General features: G+C 35.9%; 1 pseudogene; it reads left to right on the top strand.

Annotated features, from left to right (window-relative positions):
* Positions 1–3,120: 3,120 nt before the first annotated feature.
* LOC124383810 overlaps positions 3,121–23,113 on the top strand; it is a 43,168-nt pseudogene continuing 23,175 nt past the window's right edge.

The following is a 23,113-nucleotide window of genomic DNA, read 5'->3' on the forward strand; positions in this document are numbered from 1 at the left end:
TGTATTTTCTCTGAGCACATATTTACAGTCTACAACCTTATAGCTATCAAATACCCTGAACATAAAGTAAATGCATTAGGAAAATAATTATAAATATGTTTCTTATTAACATGTTTATATTATTACAAAAAAATTATATTAAATAATTATATCCAGTATGAAGTGCTCCAAAGACCTTTTTCACAATTTTTCAAGCCTATAATGTAACTAATTTAATTAATATGATTAATAATACTAATAATAATAGTAGTAATTGACTTATTTATTCTCACAGCCATTTGATTACCATAAATAAAACCAACATGCTATTGTTGTATGATTGTGATGTATGTTTGCTTTAATAATTACTTACAACTAATAAGATAAATGAGAATGATAAAGGCTGTGTCAAATATCATCATCAAATATATATTGTATATCAAATGATATATATATATATGTATATATATATATATATATATATATATATATATATATATATATATATATATATATATATTGTATATATATTGTATATTTTACACTTAAGGATGAAAATGCACAATTTCAAGAAGCAGCATAATCTTTAAATAAACCCATACATTTCTACAAAAAAAACAGAACAGGTAAAAAGGATCCAATAATAAATAAATTGAAAAGTGCCCCACACATATTTGATGTACCTGTGTGAGGAACAAAAAGAAGAAGGACCTACCTCCCCAAACAAACCGCCTCTGTATGTGGTCAGATGGTGGGGATGTGCCATAAAAGGCATGATGGAAATTTTACAGGTTGTCACAGACATGGAGACATTCTCTTCATTAGTTTGTTCTCTGTTCAGATGTTACAGTATCCTGATCTTTATGTACTCCAAAAAATAAAAAATAAAAAATTACTTTTTTTTTTTACTTATGGGAAAATAGCATGCACTTTGGACGGTTATTTCAGCCTTAAAAACACACACTTCCATCCTGTCATACACTTTAGGAGAAATAAGGTGTTGCTGGATGCTCTAAAGCTTACAGTATATTTGAGTGGCCTTGGTGTTGTTCAAGGTGAAAAGAAAGCCAATAGGATAGTAGTTATTAGAGGAGGAGTCTGCAATGAGCAGCTGAGAATTTGAAGAGGGGAGTGGATGAACATTTGTTCTTTAACATTATTTTCTGTTTCTCCTTTGGTTTGGGCAAAACCAAATATTAAGACAAAATCCTTCACAATAATTATCATTAGCCACATCTTTGCAGTCTATAAAATGGGAATAAGCCTCTGAACTTATGTGAAGACCTGCATTGTTTTCCCTCAATTGGCCATGTATCATCAATAGTCTATATTCTATAAAGGCTGCCAAAAACTATAAGTAGACTTTTATTAATGTGCTTGAAGACCTTTACAGATCTAACAGGCACAAAGGGCATGAGCTGTCCTTCCCAATCCGCAAAAGGCACTCAGTAGGAATTTCACATGGTTATCTTTGTACTCAAGGACAATGGGGGATCATCAGCGTAAACAAGACTGTGACAATGGCATGTCATTTGGTCATCTGAGAAATAATATGGCTACTGGTTTTACAGAATATTCTCTTAGCAACTACATTGTAAATATACAATAATGCAAATCATGTTTTGAACATTATAAAAATCAACAAAGATATTTAGGTTGTACAAACACTGGTTGGTTTTATTAATTTCAACCCAATTCTGAATAATCAAAATGTGTGATTGAAAAAATAACAGTGTGTTACAAAGAAAAAAAATGCATTTTCAAATTGTCACAGATTATATTATATCTTCTTCTATTACATCTTTTATACAGTCACATTTTTTTGACAGCATTAACTCGATCTAAAGAGGTTAAAAGAATGTAGAAACTTACAATGACTTACATTTATTGCTGTTGACTTGCACCTTGTACTGAACATTTTCATTTACTCACCTTTTACCTCTCATCAGCTCATGCAAAGCCTTCCTGCTGTTTACCAGTGAACCTGTTTATTACCCTGTAGTGTTAACGTACTGTATGTGACACGCTCAAGGGTGTAATGAAAACTGCACCATAGATATTGAAAGACATGGGGCATCGTCAAATATGAGATTCAATAATAAAAAAAAATACTTGAGAATATTTGAACACACCAACAAAAACAGCATTACTTGTGAAAATAATCAGTCTAATAAAATGTAATAATCACTAGCTGTTAATACAGTTTTCAGCAACAATTAACACTCAATACTATTGTAGCATACTAATGTAGCATATGGAGGTTATTAGAAAAGTTACACATTTCAAGGTGTCTCTTAAGACCTTACAAGATTAACTGTTACATGTTTCAGACAAATTAACTGCATATCGTGTGACGCAGTGTTTATTCTCATTGACAAGGACAAGGGTCACAGAGACAAAAAAACAATGCATAAAAGGTAGTGGACATACAGACTGCACAATCTGTTCTTCTCAATCACAGATAAGCACTTGGCAAAAAAATTCATAGGGTTATCTTTGTCCTCAAGTGTAAGAGGAAAGGAAACAATGCCATTTCAACACCATGGGGCTGAGTGAAGCATTAATGCCAGCTGGAGAATGACCTTAGTGTGCCTTACCACACAGACACAGGGCTGTATCTGATGTTTCTTTAACAAGACTAGCAAAACACCTGTTAGAGCTACACAGAAACGTAGCTAAACAAACACAAGATGCGACACAAAAGAAAAGTATGTTTACTTTCACACTCAAGTGTGAAACGTAAGTGTGCTTACTTTCTAAAATAAGAGTTTTTCAATAAACCCAGATTATACCTTTGTGGATTTTTTTTTTAAATTAGTCACTGTACATATTAACTGTTTTTTTTTTTTTATATATAAAAATATAGCTATAAGTCTGTGTTATTTTTTTACATATAAGGTGTTTATTTTAAAATATAAAATACCTATATGTCATCTGACCTTGTGCTGGGCTTCTGTCACTGTGTGCATTTTTTCCCTGTTATGCAATACATAGTGAACCTGACATCTACAGCATTTTATTAGTTCTGCAGGGACCCTTGCTGACCATACTGATTACTGATTACCATACTGAGACAATACAATGCATTATATGGTGCCAGCAGCCATATATAGAGGAGCCTTTGCTTTATAAAAGGGAGAGAGGAGTGACTCGATGAAGGCTAACTTCAAATTGTGTCATCTAACGGTGAGTCGTCTGAGAAGACCAGCCCCCAAGAGCAACTCATTTTTTAGAAAGCTTTTGGGTTTAAAGAACTAAGCAATTTGTTTTAAATCCTGTATCACATTCTAAAACCTCTGAGATGTTACCTTAATTTATATTTTCTGATTTTTTCATCTCAGGGCAGTATACCATCAACTTTAGGAGATCAGAAACAGCAAAGGTAAGTGAGCTTGAGCTTTGCTTAAACAACAGTGTAAAATAAATAATTTTCCTTTATTTTTTTGTATCATCAACAAAATAATAAATGTTCTTAAATTATTTAGAGGGTGAAAGATGTCGGATGCTCATATGGCAGAGTTTGGGCCTGCAGCTACTTATCTGCGAAAGTCAGATAAGGAGCGGCTCGAAGCCCAGACTCGGCAATTCGACATGAAGAAGCAATGTTTTGTCCCTGATCAAGAGGAAGAGTTTATTAAGGCTTTAATTATCAGTCGGGATGGTGACAAAGTCACTTGTGAAACTTCTAAAGGAACGGTAAGATATAAAGCCCACTAATATAGACATTTCATTTCTCTGCTGCTCCCGTTAGGGGTCACCACAACAAATCATCTGTCATACTACCCTGTCCTCTACATCTGCTCCTTTTAAAGCAAAGACATGGATTTATAAATGTTTAAATGGCTTAAAAATTCAAAAACAACTTTAAACCAACATATTACACGTATTCACACTTATAGGCACTTAACCTATACATTATTTTATACAACTTTATAACCTGTTTATCTCTGTAAAGCTGCCTGAGACACTACAAATGAATCAAATTAAATTCAACAAAGCAGTATTCAGAAACAATCTATTTTTATAGTTTACTTATAACAACATTTAAAATTCTAATTTTATTTGATTGCCATAAAATATGGTATATTTTGCTCATACAATTTACCTTTTTCTGCAGACTGTGACTGTGAAGGAGTGTGATATTCACCCTCAGAACCCGCCAAAGTTCGATAAAATTGAGGACATGGCGATGTTCACCTTCCTGCATGAACCTGCTGTTCTGTTTAACCTCAAAGAGCGTTACGCAGCCTGGATGATCTACGTGAGTTGTGCATGCAAAGTTCTTCATTCATACAGACTCTAACCTTTATGTTGTACAGCTCTGAAAACAGTAAACTCTGGTTTCCTACTCAACAGACCTACTCAGGACTTTTCTGTGTCACTATCAACCCCTACAAGTGGCTGCCAGTGTACAATCAAGAAGTTGTCAGTGCCTACAGAGGCAAGAAGAGGAGTGAAGCTCCTCCTCACATCTTCTCCATTTCTGATAACGCCTACCAGTACATGCTTTCAGGTAAATACATCTTATTCAAAATATAGACTGTGCTTTTGTAATCACTTAATATGTGAATCCTTTCTTTAAAAATGTAAACATTTTTGTTTCAGACAGGGAAAACCAGTCTATTCTTATCACGTAAGTTTCTAAAGCCAAGATACTCCAATACAATTATTACAATATCATTTTACTGAAAATATAAACATTTTATTGGAATTCTATTGATAGTGGAGAATCTGGTGCTGGAAAGACTGTGAACACCAAGAGAGTCATCCAGTACTTTGCCAGCATCGCAGCTGGTGGTACTGCCAGGAAGGACACTAGTGACAAGAAGGTTAAGAAAAATTTGAATAAAATATCTACCACGTTATCATTGACCACTGCATAAACAATTCTTTTTAATAACCATATTTCTTGAATATTTTGGTTTCAGGGTACTCTGGAGGATCAAATCATCCAGTGTAACCCTGCTCTGGAAGCCTTTGGTAATGCCAAAACCATCAGAAATGACAACTCCTCTCGTTTTGTGAGTGTTACTAAGGATACATCTTACCAACAATTTTTAATGCCTTTTTTTTTTTTTTTTTATTTACAAATGATAGTATTATGTATAATATATTCTCTCTAATAGGGCAAGTTCATCCGAATCCATTTTGGTGCCACTGGAAAGCTTGCCTCTGCTGATATTGAGACATGTAAGGGCATTCTTTTAGCAAACCAATTCTCTTAATTTGTATTATTTTTTAACATGGTCACTGTTTGTCTTTCTTTGGTGATACAGATCTTCTAGAGAAGTCACGTGTGACTTTCCAGCTCAAGGCTGAGAGAGACTACCATATCTTCTATCAGATCCTGTCCCAGAAGAAACCGGAGATGCTAGGTCAGCTAGAAATATCAATATTAATTCAGCATTTGATGCAGTTCAAGACACAAACTTCATGTATACATGTACACCTTTCGCAAAATTCTCTTTCCTCTGTTACAGAAATGCTGCTGATTACTGCCAACCCTTATGATTATGCCTTCATCTCCCAAGGAGAGACTCAAGTAGCCTCTATTAATGATGGTGATGAGCTGATGGCTACTGATGTACGTATAAGTATTTTCTAGGTTAACTATTGGGGTCTTAAATGCAAGTATATTAAGTGGATAAGTTTTAGTTGTACCGATGCATCACTGAGGAACATGTATCATCTGTAATTTGTCTTATATTAAGAAAGACACTCCACGTTTTTTCTATAGGAAGCTTTTGATGTACTGGGCTTCACTCAGGAAGAAAAGAACAGCATTTACAAACTAATTGGTGCTATTATGCACTATGGCAACATGAAGTTTAAGACGAAGCAAAGAGAGGAGCAGGCTGAAGCTGATGGCACTGAAGGTCAGAGAAACCTGTGATTAGATGAATAGCTAAAGTGTTTTATACTTTGATACTGTGCTAAAAATATGTGGTGTGTTGTAGGTTAGGCATCTGACATGATCAATCAATCAATCAATCAATCTATCAATCTATCTATCTATCTATCTATCTATCTATCTATCTATCTATCTATCTATCTATCTATCTATCTATCTATCTATCTAGATGCTGACAAATCAGCTTATCTAATGGGCCTGAACTGTGCTGATCTTATCAAGTCTCTGTGTCATCCCAGAGTCAAAGTAGGAAATGAGTGGGTCACCAAAGGACAGAACGTGCAGCAGGTATTAATGCTTTATGAAAATAAATACACATGTCATGTACAAGATATAGAAAGTAAAACTACTCTTATCTTTTAGGTGTACTATGCAGTTGGTGCTTTGTCAAAGTCAGTATATGAGAAGATGTTCCTTTGGATGGTTGTAAGAATTAACCAGTCTCTGGCCACCAAGCAGCCCCGCCAGTACTTCATTGGTGTGCTGGATATTGCTGGCTTTGAGATCTTTGATGTAATTTTTCTTTTCTACTTTTTTTAATACTTTTTTTTTTTTTCTTAAATTATTTATGTACTTTTTATCATTTACATATGTTCATTTTTGCTCTAGTTTAACACCTTTGAACAACTGTGTATCAACTTCACTAATGAGAAGTTGCAGCAGTTTTTCAACCACCACATGTTTGTGCTGGAGCAAGAAGAATACAAGAAGGAGGGTATTGAGTGGGAGTTCATTGACTTTGGCATGGACTTGCAGGCTTGTATCGATCTCATTGAAAAGGTCAATATAAATGTGAAGTTAAATTCATGAGTTTTGAGATTAACAAACACAGTTTGGGTAAATAAACACTTTTTGTCTTTGTAGCCAATGGGTATCATGTCTATCCTTGAAGAGGAGTGCATGTTTCCCAAAGCCAGTGATGCCACATTCAAAGCTAAGCTTTATGACAATCACTTGGGCAAATCTGCTAACTTCCAGAAGCCTAGGATTATTAAAGGAAAACCAGAGGCTCACTTTTCCTTGGTTCACTATGCTGGCATTGTTGACTACAACATTAACAACTGGCTGGTGAAGAACAAGGATCCACTCAATGAGACTGTTGTGGGGCTGTACCAGAAATCCAACATGAAATTGCTCTCTATCCTTTTTGCTAATTATGCTAGTGTTGATGCAAGTAAGATGGCGTTGCTGTCTGAGGAATGTAATAAAGTAATTAACATTTCCATTTAAGGTCTGTTTTTGTGATAGTAACATGCATTTTATTTTTATAGCCGGGGAATCCGGTGGAAAAGCAAAAGAAAAGAAGAAAAAGGGCTCTTCTTTCCAGACTGTGTCTGCGCTTCACAGGGTGAGATTTAGTTGTAGAAATACTTTTACAAAAATTATTACATGATTAAAATAGTCCTTTTAACTATATGTATATGTTTTCAGCTCTAGACCATTGGCCGATTATCTACAATAGCTTTGAAATTATATATTAGTATAATGCATTGGCAGATCGTGCATTTGGTACCTGAGCCTTCAGTGGGGACTTACCCGACTTAATCCACCTCTTAATACCACCACTATCATGGCGTAGTTATAGAAACCATCGATACAATACAAAAACGCAATATAACAATGTGTAGCATTACAGAGAGAGACTCATTTTGCATATGGAGGGTGAATACCATTTTACTAAAGCAAGCTCCAAACCTCTACACTACAACCGCAACTGCGCCACTTACATCATCTGGAGCAGTTCAGAATCAGTATTTGTCTAATAACATGATTAAAACATAAAAAAATAAAATAAAATACAACCTACTCACCAGAGCTGCAGACTCAAAATGCATACTCATAATGTGCACCGCTACTCAGAGGCTGTAAGACAGTGGTACCGTTAGTGGTACCGAGACAAGCTAGCTAGCTTCAGGGTTGGCCGACCTCTCCTCACGATGTCTATCTTTTCTGGAAAAGTCCGCCATGAATTTATAAGAATGTCCGGGACCAAATCAATTTCTCTACCTCCGTCAGCTATTGTGGGCGTAAAAAGTCTAGCACAGATGTACTGATGTGTGCAGATCGCTACAGATGTGTTTTTTCCAGTCAAACTTAGTTGTAACAGTTTCATTCTGACCAACCAATCAGAGGAAGGAAAAATGCTGACGCTATTTTGGGCCAGCTAGCTGGCCCTGTGAGGCGAATTTGAAATCTGATTGATTAAAGAAACAAATGTATTTATTATAGAGACACAGGTAAAAAGGTCCTCAGTACAGACTTTGAAGGCCCTGGGCAGATTAGATTGACATGGCAGCACATAGAGGCTGAAATCTGATTGGACAAAAAGATCTAACATACATGTACTGGAAGCAGTGCAGCCAAGAGAAATGCTACGAAAAGAACAAAATAAACTGTTGGGAATAAATTATTACAATTTCATGGAACAAATATTAGAATTTAGGTCTTAAATGTAGGACAGTGCTTCTGCTAGTGTTTAGGCCAGCAGAGACGGCTTTGCTGGCAATGACCACCCACCACTGGTATAATGTGCTATGCTTATTCTATCTTTAGGAGAATTTAAACAAGCTGATGACCAACCTGAAATCAACTCATCCTCATTTTGTGCGCTGCATCATCCCCAATGAGACAAAGACTCCAGGATCCATGGAGAATGCTCTGGTAATGCACCAGCTGCGTTGTAACGGTGTGCTGGAGGGCATCAGGATCTGCAGGAAGGGCTTCCCCAACAGGGTCCTGTATGGTGACTTCAAACAAAGGTAACATTTAAGTTACCTATTAATTTAATGCTTGACATATTTTTATATAATAATTTTGATAAACATTTTTTCTAAAAAGACAAAGACCATATGCATGCTTGACCCTTGTGCATCTACAACTACACCTTCCAAAGTGATCAATATTATTATTTTGTCATTTTAGATATCGCATTTTAAATCCTGCTGCTATCCCTGAAGGTCAGTTTATGGACAGCAGGAAGGGAGCAGAAAAGCTGCTGGGATCCCTGGACATTGATCACAGCCAATACAAGTTTGGCCACACCAAGGTGCTATTATATTACATGTAAAGAAAGTTCACCCAGACTGGCGGGAAAAGTTAATTTGCCCAGATTCCGTCTATATTATGTACCTTAATTAAATCATTCTTATGATTTAAATCACAAAGGTGTTCTTCAAGGCTGGTCTCCTGGGTCTCCTTGAGGAGATGAGAGATGAACGTCTGGCTCTCATCCTCACTGGTATTCAGGCCCGGGCTCGTGGTCTTATATCAAGAATGGAATTCCAGAAAATTGTTGAGCGGCGGTAATTTTGTGTATTGTTTATTCTTGATAGAGTGGCTGACTGATATTAAATAACTTACCAATAGCCTAAAACTTTTATGTATGATCTTGTAGAGATGCATTGCTTGTGATCCAGTGGAATATCCGTGCATTCATGGGGGTCAAGAATTGGCCCTGGATGAAACTCTACTTCAAGATTAAACCACTGTTAAGGTCAGCCGAAGCAGAGAAAGAGATGGCTAACATGAAGGAAGAATTCCTAAAACTAAAAGAGGCTTATGCCAAATCGGAAGCTCGCAGAAAGGAGCTTGAGGAGAAAATGGTCACAATTCTGCAAGAGAAAAATGACCTTCAACTCCAAGTTCAGACTGTGAGTTTACAGTAATTATTGAAACAATTAACATTATGATAAAATGCAGATTTCATAAAAGAAATTTATACTAAATGATCATAAATGCATAAACAGGAGCAAGACAATCTTTGTGATGCTGAGGAGCGATGTGAGGGATTAATTAAAAATAAAATCCAACTTGAAGCAAAAAGCAAAGAGTTAACTGAGAGACTGGAAGATGAAGAGGAAATGAATGCTGAGTTGGTTGCTAAGAAGCGAAAGCTGGAGGATGAGTGCTCTGAATTGAAGAAAGATATTGATGATCTGGAGCTGACCCTGGCCAAAGTGGAGAAGGAAAAACATGCCACTGAAAATAAGGTAGGTTCTACTATTCTAATGTTTGCAGAATGGATTTATAAAATGGTCCATTTATATGCTATTCTTGTATTTCAAACCAGGTTAAAAATATGACAGAGGAAATGGCAGCTCTTGATGAAATTATTGCCAAGCTGACCAAGGAGAAAAAAGCTCTCCAGGAAGCACATCAGCAAGTACTGGATGATTTGCAGAGTGAGGAGGACAAAGTCAACACTCTGACCAAAGCCAAAGCTAAACTTGAGCAGCAAGTTGATGATGTTAGTACCTATCTCACTGTTCCATCCTTCGCCATACTACTCTGTCCTCTACATCTGCCTCTTTCAAATTAACTACCTGCATGTCATCCCTCACCACATTCATAAACCTCCTCCTTGGTCTTCCTCTTTATCTCTTTCCTAGAGGCTCCATCCACAGCATTCTTCTACCGATATAACCCATGTCTCTCCTCTGCACATGTCCAAACCACCTCAATCAGGCTTTTCTCACCTTATCTTCAAAACATCCTACATGCGCGGTCCCTCTAATAGACTCGTTTCTAATCCTGTCCATCGTAGTCAGTCCCACTAAAAATCTCTCCATCTTCAGCTCTGCTACCTCCAGCTCCACCTCCGGTTTTTACTCAATGCCACTGTCTCTAAACCATACGACACCACACGTCTCACCACAGTCCTATAAACTTTCCCTTTCACTCTTGCAGATACTCTTCTATCACAAATCACTTCTGCCACTCTTCTCCACCCACTCCACCCTGCCTGCACTCTTTTCTTCACTTCTCTAACAACTTATTACACAGTTATGTGTATAAATGATTAATCTCCCAAAAAGAGATATTCAGTTATTATATTTGTATATTTTTTCAGCTCGAGGGATCACTGGAACAGGAAAAGAAACTGCGAATGGACCTTGAGAGATCAAAGAGAAAACTTGAAGGAGACTTAAAATTGACTCAGGAGAATATTATGGACCTGGAAAATGACAAGCAACAGATGGAGGAAAGGCTGAAAAAGTAAGTTGTTAACAATAATCATAGAATATTAGTGCAACGATAAACTACTACTAAACTTTATGTTTGGTACCATTATGCACTTATGTTTATTAAAACCTTAGGAAAGACTTTGAGATCAGCCAGCTCAACAGCAAAATCGAGGATGAACAAGCAATGGCATCCCAACTCCAGAAGAAACTTAAAGAGTTGCAGGTAACCTGAGAGATCACTGGGATGTTTTCTTATTCCTTCAACCCTTCAGCTGTGCTTACCATTAAATCTTACATTGTAGGCCCGCATAGAAGAACTGGAAGAAGAGTTGGAGGCAGAAAGAGCTGCTCGTGCAAGGATTGAGAAACAAAGGGCAGATTTGGCTCGGGAACTGGAGGAGATCAGTGAGAGGCTGGAGGAGGCTGGTGGTGCCACTGTTGCCCAGATTGAAATGAACAAGAAGAGAGAGGCTGAGTTCCAGAAACTGCGTAGGGACCTTGAAGAGGCCACCCTGCAACATGAGGCCACTGCTGCAACTTTTAGAAAGAAACATGCTGACAGTGTAGCAGACCTGGGAGAGCAGATCGACAACCTTCAGAGAGTGAAGCAGAAGCTTGAGAAGGAGAAGAGTGAACTGAGACTAGAGTTGGATGATGTGGTCTCCAACATGGAGCAGATTGTTAAGTCCAAGGTAACACTGAATAATTATGTAGTCTATACAGACATGCAGCTTTTTGTCTTTTGGTTTCCATAATATTGAGCTTCTTTATTCTTTGTGCAGACAAACCTTGAAAAGATGTGCAGGACACTTGAGGACCAGATGATTGAGTATAGAACTAAATTTGAGGAAGCACAACGCAGCATCAATGACTTCAACATGCAAAAAGCTAAGCTGCAAACAGAGAATGGTAAGAACTAAGCTAAAGAAAGAGGTGTGTGTTCTAGGTGTTATGAACGTAGGTAACTAAAACCAATCTTTCTTCAAGGCGAACTCACAAGACAACTAGAAGAAAAGGATTCCTTGGTCTCTCAGCTGACCAGATGCAAGCAGTCCTATACACAGCAGATTGAGGATCTCAAGAGACAACTTGAAGAGGAAGTGAAGGTATTTCTACAATTGGTGCTTTGAACAGTGCAATATAAAATAATGCTTAAAAAAAAAAAAAAAAAAAAAAAAATATATATATATATATATATATATATATATATATATATATATATATATATATATATATATATATATATATATATATAATAATAATCCAAACACTTGAAACACTGTTTTCTAGGCTAAGAATGCCTTGGCTCATGCAGTGCAGTCGGCTCGTCATGATTCTGACCTGCTCAGAGAGCAGTATGAGGAGGAGCAGGAGGCTAAGGCTGAGCTACAGCGCAGTCTCTCCAAAGCAAACTCTGAGGTAGCTCAGTGGAGGACCAAGTATGAAACTGATGCTATCCAGAGAACAGAAGAATTGGAGGATGCAAAGTAAGACCGTACTGAATTTTTAGATTTCTATCTAGATATGTGTGCACAATAAGATTGCAGTTGTTGTAAAACAAAAAGTCCATTTTGAAAATCCACAAGAAACATACACTTCTTTTTCTTCCAGGAAAAAATTGGCTCAGCGACTGCAAGATGCAGAAGAAGCTGTGGAAGCTGTAAATGCTAAATGCTCTTCTCTGGAGAAGACCAAACACAGACTGCAGAATGAGATTGAAGACCTCATGGTTGATGTTGAAAGATCCAATGCTGCTGCTGCTGCTCTGGACAAGAAGCAAAGGAACTTTGACAAGGTGACAATATTATTACTTTCTTTTCTAAATTGTTTGCATTATGTAACTTTATTTACACTATATGAACAAACGTTTATGGACACCTGGCCATAAAATTTGTATGTTCTTTTCGAATATTCCATTCTATATTTCCGTCATGTTTGCTATTATTATAACCTCCCTCTTCTGATATAGTTTGTAGTGTGGTTGTAGAGATTTGTGTTAGTAAGTGGGTTAGTAAAGACAGGTACTGATGTAGGAAGTGGGGTCCAACACTGTTAACAATAAAGTTTCAGCTGGCTCAAAATTCCATGTGTAAATTAACCTTTTCAAATAATACAGGTCCTGGCTGAGTGGAAGCAGAAATATGAAGAGTCACAGTCTGAACTGGAGAGCTCCCAAAAGGAGGCCCGATCTCTAAGCACTGAGCTCTTCAAACTGAAGAACTCTTATGAAGAGTCCCTTGATCACCTGGAGACCATGAAGAGGGAGAACAAAAACCTCCAAGGTACCTTTGTTTGTGTGAGATATTAAAGATGGTTGCATGTTCTACAAAAAAAATACAAATTTGACAAACTTTACTTTGTTAAACAGAGGAGATTTCTGACCTCACTGAGCAAATTGGAGAAGGTGGTAAGAGCATTCATGAACTGGAGAAAATCCGTAAACAGCTGGAGCAGGAAAAGGCAGAGATTCAGACTGCACTGGAAGAGGCTGAGGTACACTTGCACAGATTTATATTCTCCTAATACATGGAATATTTATACATTATGCAATATTTATTAAACATATATGCACTTTACATGTGATCCCCTAAGATAAAATAATTGCAGTGATGTAAATAAAGCAGCTTAGTATTATTGATTCTATTAGGCTTCTCTTGAGCATGAAGAAGGAAAGATCTTGAGGGCCCAACTGGAGTTCAACCAAGTGAAGGCGGACATTGAACATAAACTAGCTGAAAAAGATGAGGAGATGGAGCAGGCCAAGAGGAATCAACAAAGAATGGTGGACACCCTGCAAAGCTCTCTAGAGTCTGAGACTCGCAGCAGAAATGAAGCTATGAGGCTGAAGAAGAAGATGGAGGGAGACCTAAATGAAATGGAGATCCAGCTCAGCCAGGCCAACAGGCAGGCAGCAGAGGCCCAAAAACAACTCAAGAGTCTCCATGGACATATGAAGGTATTCCATTACATTAAATAAAATGTATTCTACAATGCAAAAATGTAATAAGTAACTCTGGGGAAAAAAAATTGCATTGCTAGATGCAAATCTCAATTTCTTTTTTATTTTCTTTTTATTAAACACAAGATTTTCTTGTGAATTCACTGTGAAATTTTTGTAGGATGCGCAACTGCAGCTGGATGATGCTCTCCGTGCTAATGATGAATTCAAAGAGAACATTGCTATCGTGGAGAGACGCAACAATCTGCAGCAGGCTGAACTGGATGAACTGAGAGCCCTGGTAGAGCAGACCGAGAGATGCCGCAAACTGGCTGAGCAAGAATTGCTGGATGTCAGTGAGAGGGTTCAGCTTTTGCACTCTCAGGTAGGACATTCATCCATCTACAAACTCCTTTAAACAAAATAATATAATAATAATAAAGTCTTCATCTAACATAAAATGTGTATACAACTATAGAACACCAGCTTGCTGAACCAGAAGAAGAAACTAGAGGGAGACACTGCTCAGCTGCAGGCTGAGGTAGAGGAGTCTGTCCAAGAGTGCAGAAATGCTGAAGAAAAAGCCAAGAAAGCCATCACTGATGCTGCCATGATGGCAGAAGAGCTGAAGAAGGAACAGGACACCAGTGCTCATCTGGAGCGCATGAAGAAGAACATGGAGCAGACCATTAAAGACCTCCAGCACCGTCTGGATGAAGCTGAGCAAATCGCCATGAAGGGTGGCAAGAAGCAGGTCCAGAAGCTGGAGGCCAGGGTAAGAAACAAAAAACAGTATAAATATTGGAAAAACAATTAACATAGATCATTATTGAGTTGGTCTAAGTACATTTTTATTACAATTTTATTCGCTCTTTTAGGTGAGAGAACTGGAAAATGAAGTGGAAATAGAACAGAGAAAGTCCAGCGATTCCGTGAAAGGCATCCGTAAATACGAGAGAAGACTCAAGGAACTCACTTACCAGGTTAGTCCCAATTCCAAATATGAAAAAACATAAAAAGCATTAAAATGTATTCTATAAGACACAGCCTAATAGGTTTAAAGTTAAGTACCTAAAGTACCTAAAGTCTTTCCCCTATACAGTTTAGTGCAGTTAAAATTAAATGGGAGTTGTGGCACAGAAAGTTTCTATATCTTCAAAATGAGTAAAAAACTAGGTATTTGCCATTATGGATTTTGCCCTTTTTTGCCAAAATGTGTACAGGTATAAAATACTTCTTGACCTCAGAAGAAAACTCTGCAAACTCTAGTGGACCCGGCAGGTTCTGCATCATGCTGATTTGACCTTTTTATATTATTTTACAGAATGAGGAAGACCGCAAGAATCTGGCACGTCTTCAGGACCTGGTAGACAAGTTGCAATTGAAGGTCAAATCCTACAAGAGAACTGCAGAGGAAGCGGTAAGTCGTGTTTAACGTACCACATCTATTTTAATGTTATAGTTTCCAATGACTCTCCCAATTAAAATATGCACCTTTTATTTCTCAGGAGGAACAGTCCAATTCCAATCTAACCAAGTTCCGTAAGCTACAGCATGAGCTGGATGAGGCAGAGGAAAGAGCTGATATTGCTGAATCTCAGGTGAACAAGCTGAGAGCCAAAAGCCGAGACACCAGCTCTAAGGTGAGTAAATGAGTTGATTGCAAGAAAGCTTAAGAGGAAAAACATAAAAAGACAATGTCCATTTTACAAAAAAAAAGGCAGAAGAATGTATAAAATGCAAGATAGAATTAAATTTAATTCTATAATTTAATGTTATGTTTTTAAACAATACCTAACTATACCATTTGATCTATAACATGTATACCCTTCTTTTGTGTTACAGAAAGGACATGATGAAGAGTGAAGCTCTCAAAAGTCTTCTGAGTTTCCTCTGGAAACCTTGTCCTCTGAGTTTGCCTGTAGTTGAATAGAATAAAGTCAATGAACAAATTAACACTGTTGTGTAATTGTGTTTGATATGAACTGAATACTGCACCATATCATACTACATCTCAAGTAGCTTGTGCATCCTTATTGTATTAGCCTTTTGGTAAAAACAGTAGATTAGTAAAAAGAAATAAAAAAATAAACTTAAAACGGACACAAAATATTATATAATTTTTTAATTAGTATTAATGATAAAAAAAAAAATTATTTTAAAAATAAGTGTACATTGAGGTCCAGAATCTTAGAGCCACAGTGAAAAATGCTTGTATTTTGTATTCTTTAGTAACTCAGTCCAAAATATTTTATATCAAATAATATTACTGATTACAAATTCAATGAAAAGTAAATAAGACATAAAAAATACATAACACAAATATATACATTTTTTTCTGTGGTGTCAGACTGTTGGACCAACTGTATATAAGGAACTGTTCAAATGAAAAGCAATTAAATAACAGGAACAAATGCATAGGACTACTTATGACAATATAAGGTAACAATACTTTCTGAAAAGTTTCGAAAAAATTAATTTGACCTTGACCTTTATAATAATAATAATAATAATAATAATAATAATAATAATAATAATAATAATAATAAAACCAATAACAACAATAATAATAATAATAATAATAATAATAATAATAATAATAATAATAATAGGGACATTAATATTATTATAGTTATTATTATTATTATTATTATTATTATTGTTGTTGTTGTTGTTGTTATAAAGGTCAAGGTCACTTACAATATAAAACAAGATGTTTTGCAAAAAAATATATATTAAAAAAGAGAACCTCTAACAGATACCAGGAGGAAAAAAAAGCACTTGTTACAAGCAGTTAATATGATCTTAAAGCTTAACTTATCCAAGATACCAATATCAAGTACTTTGCAAATTGCAAAATGTGTCTGATTGAGCATCAGATGTCTGGCTGAACAAAGAAAAAACACCAGTACATCATACGTAGTCAATCAATGAAAATATTATTAGTTATGGTATAGCATGATATATGATAATTAACATTTTCTGAAACTTAAAAAAAATAATATGTATTGGTTAAACTTTTATGTTACTTTAAATGTTTTTAACAGACTGATACTGTAGCTTTTCTGTGAGAATGTTTGCAAAACGATATAAATGATGCTTCTTTTATAGCTACTGTACAATAAAAACTCTTAACACACTAAAACATTTCACTTTCCATTTCCTCTATTATATTGTCAGGACCTTTGATAAAATATGCAATACCTATTATTTGAGAGTAAAAAGATTTATAAGCACTTGTATATTTATAAGCATGTTGTTATATAATGCTAAAAAGATTGATTTTATATACATATTAATTTATTGTAAGATTTGGCATTTAAATAGAGTATAACCCTTAAACTGTATGTTACAATAATATACTACTACAATTATATAGGCCTGTAAAAGCACAGTTGTGCAATTTGTGAAAAAAAACGCAGAATAGTGTGTGCTTTGTAATAAACATTACATTTCAAATTCTATAAAGTAATTAATACAAAATGTATACTATACACATATATATAAAAGTATAGTAATTACAGTTGCTGAAACTCTCAGTGATACAGAGGATAAAAAAAAGTGAGTGAAAACAAAACAAAAAATACTTCTTCTTCTTTCTGCTTCTAACCATTAGGGGTCGCCACAGCGGATAATCCGTCTCCATACCCCCCTTTCCTCTACTGCTTATCTGCTTCTTTCAACCCAACTACCTGCATGTCTTCCCTCAGCACATCCATAAACCTCCTCCTTGGTCTTCCTCTTTTCCTCCTTCCTGGTGGCTCCATCCTCAGCATTCTCCTACCGATATACCCCATGTACCTCCTCTGCACATGTCCAAAACATGAGACACCTTGTCTCCAAAATGTCCTACATGCGCTGTCTCTCTAATAAACTTGTTTCTAATCTTGTCCATCGTCATCACTCCTAACGAAAATCTCAACATCTTCAGCTCTGCTACCTCCAGCTCCACCTCCTGTCTTTTACTCAATGCCACTGTCTCTAATCCATACAACATCACAGATCTCACCACAGTCCTATAAACTTTCCCTTTCACTCTTGCAGATACCCTACTATCACAAATCACTCCTGTCATTCTTCTCCACCCACTCCACCCTGCCTGCACTCTTTTCTTTACTTCTCTAACACACTCTCCATTACTTTGCACTGTTGACCCCAGGTACCTGAACTCCTCCACCTTCTCCACCTCTTCTCCCTGCAGCCACACCACTCCACTGCCCTCCCTCTCATTCACACACATGTACTCTGTCTTACTCCTACTGACTTTCATTCCACTTCTCTCCAGTACATACCTCCACCTCTTCAGGCTACTATATATTTTAAATATTATGAGTGCAAATGTAATGAAGACATACACTAAATACATAATGCAGCATATCAGAATCAAAGCATTACAATCAATAAATATGGTCATAAATATATGATATGCTATAATATGAATAAATATGGACATAATATATTAGTCAGACAAGCAGTTGACAGCCTAACAAAATACCTTTAATAAATACAGTATTAAATAATAAAAAAAATAACAATAAGGTGTCCTTCTTACCCCTCACAGCAACGATGTCCTATGTCACTACTAAGAGTAAAAGAGAAGAGGGTGTCACCCCAGTGACGTGAACAAAAAAAAAAAAAAAAGGTCTGTGCATTAGAGTGTGTAGATGTGGGTGGAGTTCACTTAAAAAAAGTTGGCCTGTTGCAACCTTCACAGTTATTTTAAGACCCGCTTTACATTGGGAACATACTGTTGAATGATTTGTAGGTGTTTGCATGTATTTTAGCCATTTAAATTTCACAAATTGCTGAAACATGTAGTATAGATTGCACAGCAGATGTTTTACATGTAGTAAGAATCTTTAGCACAGTTATTACACTTTATAAATCTATCTTTGTTTTTTGTCATTCAAAGAATTATTGACTACATATACTCAGATTAATGTTATTAACACTTTGCCATTGTATATTATGTGTCCTAGATCTTGAAATGTACAAAGGCTAATGCATACTTAAACTCAATAACCTTGGTAACTTTAGTAGACTGCAAGTTTCAAAAAGGGGATGCAGAATTTGTAAGTGACAAGACGCTATGAATAATGTGACACCTTCACGGACACACTAATCTCAGTGTACCACACCAGCATAGTTGCCCTTCTCAAAAAGAGAGAGGAATTTCACAGGGTTATCTTTGTCCTCATGGACAAAAGGAAAGAAACAATACAAAGGAAACAAATCACTTTTTACCACTAGCTTAGCGGACAACAACAGATGTTTAGGGTTGTACAAATCAAAGACCTAAGATAGACCTGCAAGCCGATACTCCTTATAAGAAAATAAGTTGTCAATCTGTGTTAGGGGTGCTAACTATTGAAAGTAAGACAGAAAGAAAGGAAGAACGAAAGAAAGAAAGAATGAATGAATGAATGAACAAATGAAAAAAAGAAAGAAAGAAAGAAAGAAAGAAAGAAAGAAAGAAAGAAAGAAAGAAAGAAAGAAAGAAAGAAAGAAAGAATGAATGAATGAATGAATGAATGAATGAATGCCAAAACTGGAACATTTGAGTTTCTTTAGCTGAAAGCAGAAAAAATTAATAAATATTGGTTAAACATCATATATTTACTGTGATTAATTAATACAAAACAATTACTGTTTCAATAGACCAAGCACTTGTTAAACAAAGAAATAAAACTAGAATGACCGAAGATATTTTGGTGAATAAACAGTTTAAAGTTAAAAGGTAAAATATTGGTCTAACATCATATATTTTGGAGGTTTATTACTGTGATCATTTTGTAATCACAGTAATACAGAAAAGCTTTTCAGTAAAGAGATACATTATAATGCATTAGACTGCATGGAATCAGTCAAGTAAAGGTTTAACAGCAAATTGGATACATTTTAAACAGACTTACTGCATTTGCATTGTCAGTAATTTATATTCAGAATCATTATCTAATTTAACAATCACATTAAATCATTTAAAAATTGTATGTAAAAAGGTTATCTAGCACTGTAAATAAGTAGAAGAGTCAGTCAGGTCTGGATGCACTTGTATGTCCTTGAACTTTTCTTCTTTTCTTTTCATGTCTCAAAACATGTTTAATTACCTGCTGCATTTGCTTGAAAATTTTATACTAAGTGAACTGCCATTCCTATAATTGGAGGCATTTCGCACATTTCACACCTAATTGATTACAAATATTGTATGACACAAAAGCAGAAGAAGCCTCTGAACCTATGCAACTGCTAGTGCTTTGTTCTAGTGCTGACAAATGTCATGATTCACTTTGGGTGTACAGTGGATTCCTATGCAGTCTAAAGTTGCCATACCATATGTTCAAGCAAATCAAGCAACTACTGCCATACTGTACCACCAACAATAGCCTACACATTGTTTAAGATGTACAAAAGGTTGTGCTAATGGCCTTGCACAGTGGGGGGTGCTGACTACTTGAGGGACCTTCACAGCTGAGAATGAACCTATTGCGTGGTACTATTGTGTTCATAATGGAATGTTCCAGGAAGTCTGGGGCTGGGGGAAATAGTGTGAGGGTGTTAGTCCTCAGCATCTTCAAGAAGTCACAGGTCTTTACAATAATATGTTAACACCTGCTGGGGATTCTCAAAATGTATATGATATCTTGGCAGTTTTCTTGACCTCTGACTTTGAGAAGCAGGATTGGATCTACTAAAATGTCAGCACACTATTTTCTGCGTAACAGTGAACAATGTTTTTTACTGTACTGATTCATTGTAGTTGGGTTTAATCTATTGATAATTGATTCATACATCTGTGTATTAAACACAGCTGATACAGGTCTTTAATACAATAAACAGACATATGAACAAAATACACCTTTTGCATGTAATATGTTTACCTGACTCTGCATGGTGAAATAAATAAATAAATAAATAAATAAATAAATAAATAAATAAACAAACAAACAAACAAACAAATAAATAAATACATAATCTGTGTGCAAATTAATATTTTCACTGTTAATTAGTTTTATTTGCCTTGGACACAAAATGCCCTCACACATTATTCCAAATTAAGAAGAAGAAGAAAAAAACCCCCCATCAAAATATAGTCTATAATTTTATTTTGAATATATTTACATATATACATATTTGAATCATTGCATGCATATCACACAAATGAACGTAGGTATGAAAAAGACTAAAATAATACAAAAATAAAAGTCTTTTCCACAATATAATATTATGTCTAAATGGTAACTAAAATGCAAACCATCCTTAATGGGCATCTTTTACCTTCAACCCAATTATACCCCATGTTTCAAGAGGTAACAATTCACAATAACTATGTTATCAGTACTGCACTGTAAATATCCTGGAACATAATTATTACTTCATAATTGTTACTATTACTTCAAAAAACACAATGAGCAATAACTTATTACACTAATGATTTGCTTCACAACCATATAAAACAATATTACAACGTGATTGATAATGGTTATAAATGATCATGTTGATTAGACGAGCTAAGAGATGTACTTGATTAGGCTGTCTTCTTTTATAGAATTAGCAAATTATACCATGAAGTTCACTGTCATTTTAATGCAAAACAATGCAATTGAACTAAACCATGCCAGTATAGATCAATGCATATACACATTATGGATATACAAATAAAACATTTGGAGCTGTGACAGGTCCAACTCTTTTGATTCTTTTGAAGAGATCTTTAGAGAAACAAAGTACTGAAGACAAAAAACAAGCACATAATAATGCCAAAAAATACCACTACTCAAATTATCAGACACATTAATCAGGCAAATAAGATGGCTAATTAGTAAACATTTGAAATAATTGGAATTTAAAAAAAGAGCCCACACTGAGAAGACAAATCCTTATCCTACCAGTTGTTCTTGTTACTTGTCATAACATCAGTTATTTGTTCCTTGAAACCTGTTGCTAACAAATACCATATATGTCAACTCTGTGGAAACCTCCACCAATCAGTTAGGGGAAGAAAAGAGGATTACTTTTGAAATTAGCTGGATCATTGTTGCTCAACCATCTATGACCTTTTAAGGGTGGTTGATTCCCTTTAAAAAGGGGCCATGGAGTCCAAAAGGGACACACCACTCTGCAGTCTGAAGGTAAGTGGAGTAGACAAGGTCTGAGCAGGAGGAGTGAGTGTCTTGTGGAGCATTGCAATATCTAAAGACTTATGTTTATTTTATTTAAAGAAAATTGGGCTATAGCAGGTTTATAATCTTGTATTCTATGTGCAGGGAATGTGGTATTTTAATTGGATCATAATTCTTTAAGCAAGAAACTTACAAAGCTAATATTTCTTTTTATCGTTGCTAGCATAACATCAGCTTCGCTGAACAAAGAGAAAACTTGAAAGCAGGTAGGACAGTCTATAGTATAGATTGAAATTATGTAAATGGTTTATAAATGTACATTACTACTGCAACTAACTGTATATGTGTTAATTATTGCATAAGTTCCAAGTCCTGTGGAAAGATGGGAGACGCATTAATGGAAGAGTTTGGTGTCGCAGCACCTTTTCTGCGTAAGTCAGATAGGGAGCGACTGGAGGCCCAGACTCGTCTTTTTGACATGAAACGGGAATGCTTTGTGCCGGATCCTGAAGTCGAGTATGTCAAAGCCTCTGTCACCAGCCGAGATGGTGATAAAGTCACTGTTGAGACTGAGTTTGGAAAGGTAGATATATTCGTCCAAATGAAACAAAAATTTCAAATGAAATTAAAATTGAAGAATCATTTTAACACTTCAATGGTCTCTTCATTGTTTCTCTATCTCACAGACTGTGACTGTGAAGGAGTGTGATGTTCACCCTCAGAACCCGCCAAAGTTCGATAAAATTGAGGACATGGCGATGTTCACCTTCCTGCATGAACCTGCTGTTCTGTTTAACCTCAAAGAGCGTTACGCAGCCTGGATGATCTACGTGGGTGAACAAAATATGACACATTTACTACACAAATATTATACAGATGACATGTTTATTTAAATCCTTATGTTTCAATTTCAGACCTACTCAGGGCTTTTCTGTGTCACTGTCAACCCCTACAAGTGGCTGCCAGTGTACAACCAGGAAGTTGTCATTGCCTACAGAGGCAAGAAGAGGAGTGAAGCTCCTCCTCACATCTTTTCCATTTCTGATAACGCCTACCAGTACATGCTTTCAGGTACATTTCAAGTGCTGTGTTGCCATTTATATTAGATACACATACTGTTGGGTTTGTCAATATTTTTAACAATGTTTTTACATTTCTAACATGCAGACAGAGAGAACCAGTCAATCCTTATCACGTAAGT

This window comes from Silurus meridionalis, chromosome 4, assembly GCF_014805685.1.
Source record: "Silurus meridionalis isolate SWU-2019-XX chromosome 4, ASM1480568v1, whole genome shotgun sequence".
NCBI classification, from domain to species: Eukaryota; Metazoa; Chordata; class Actinopteri; order Siluriformes; family Siluridae; genus Silurus; species Silurus meridionalis.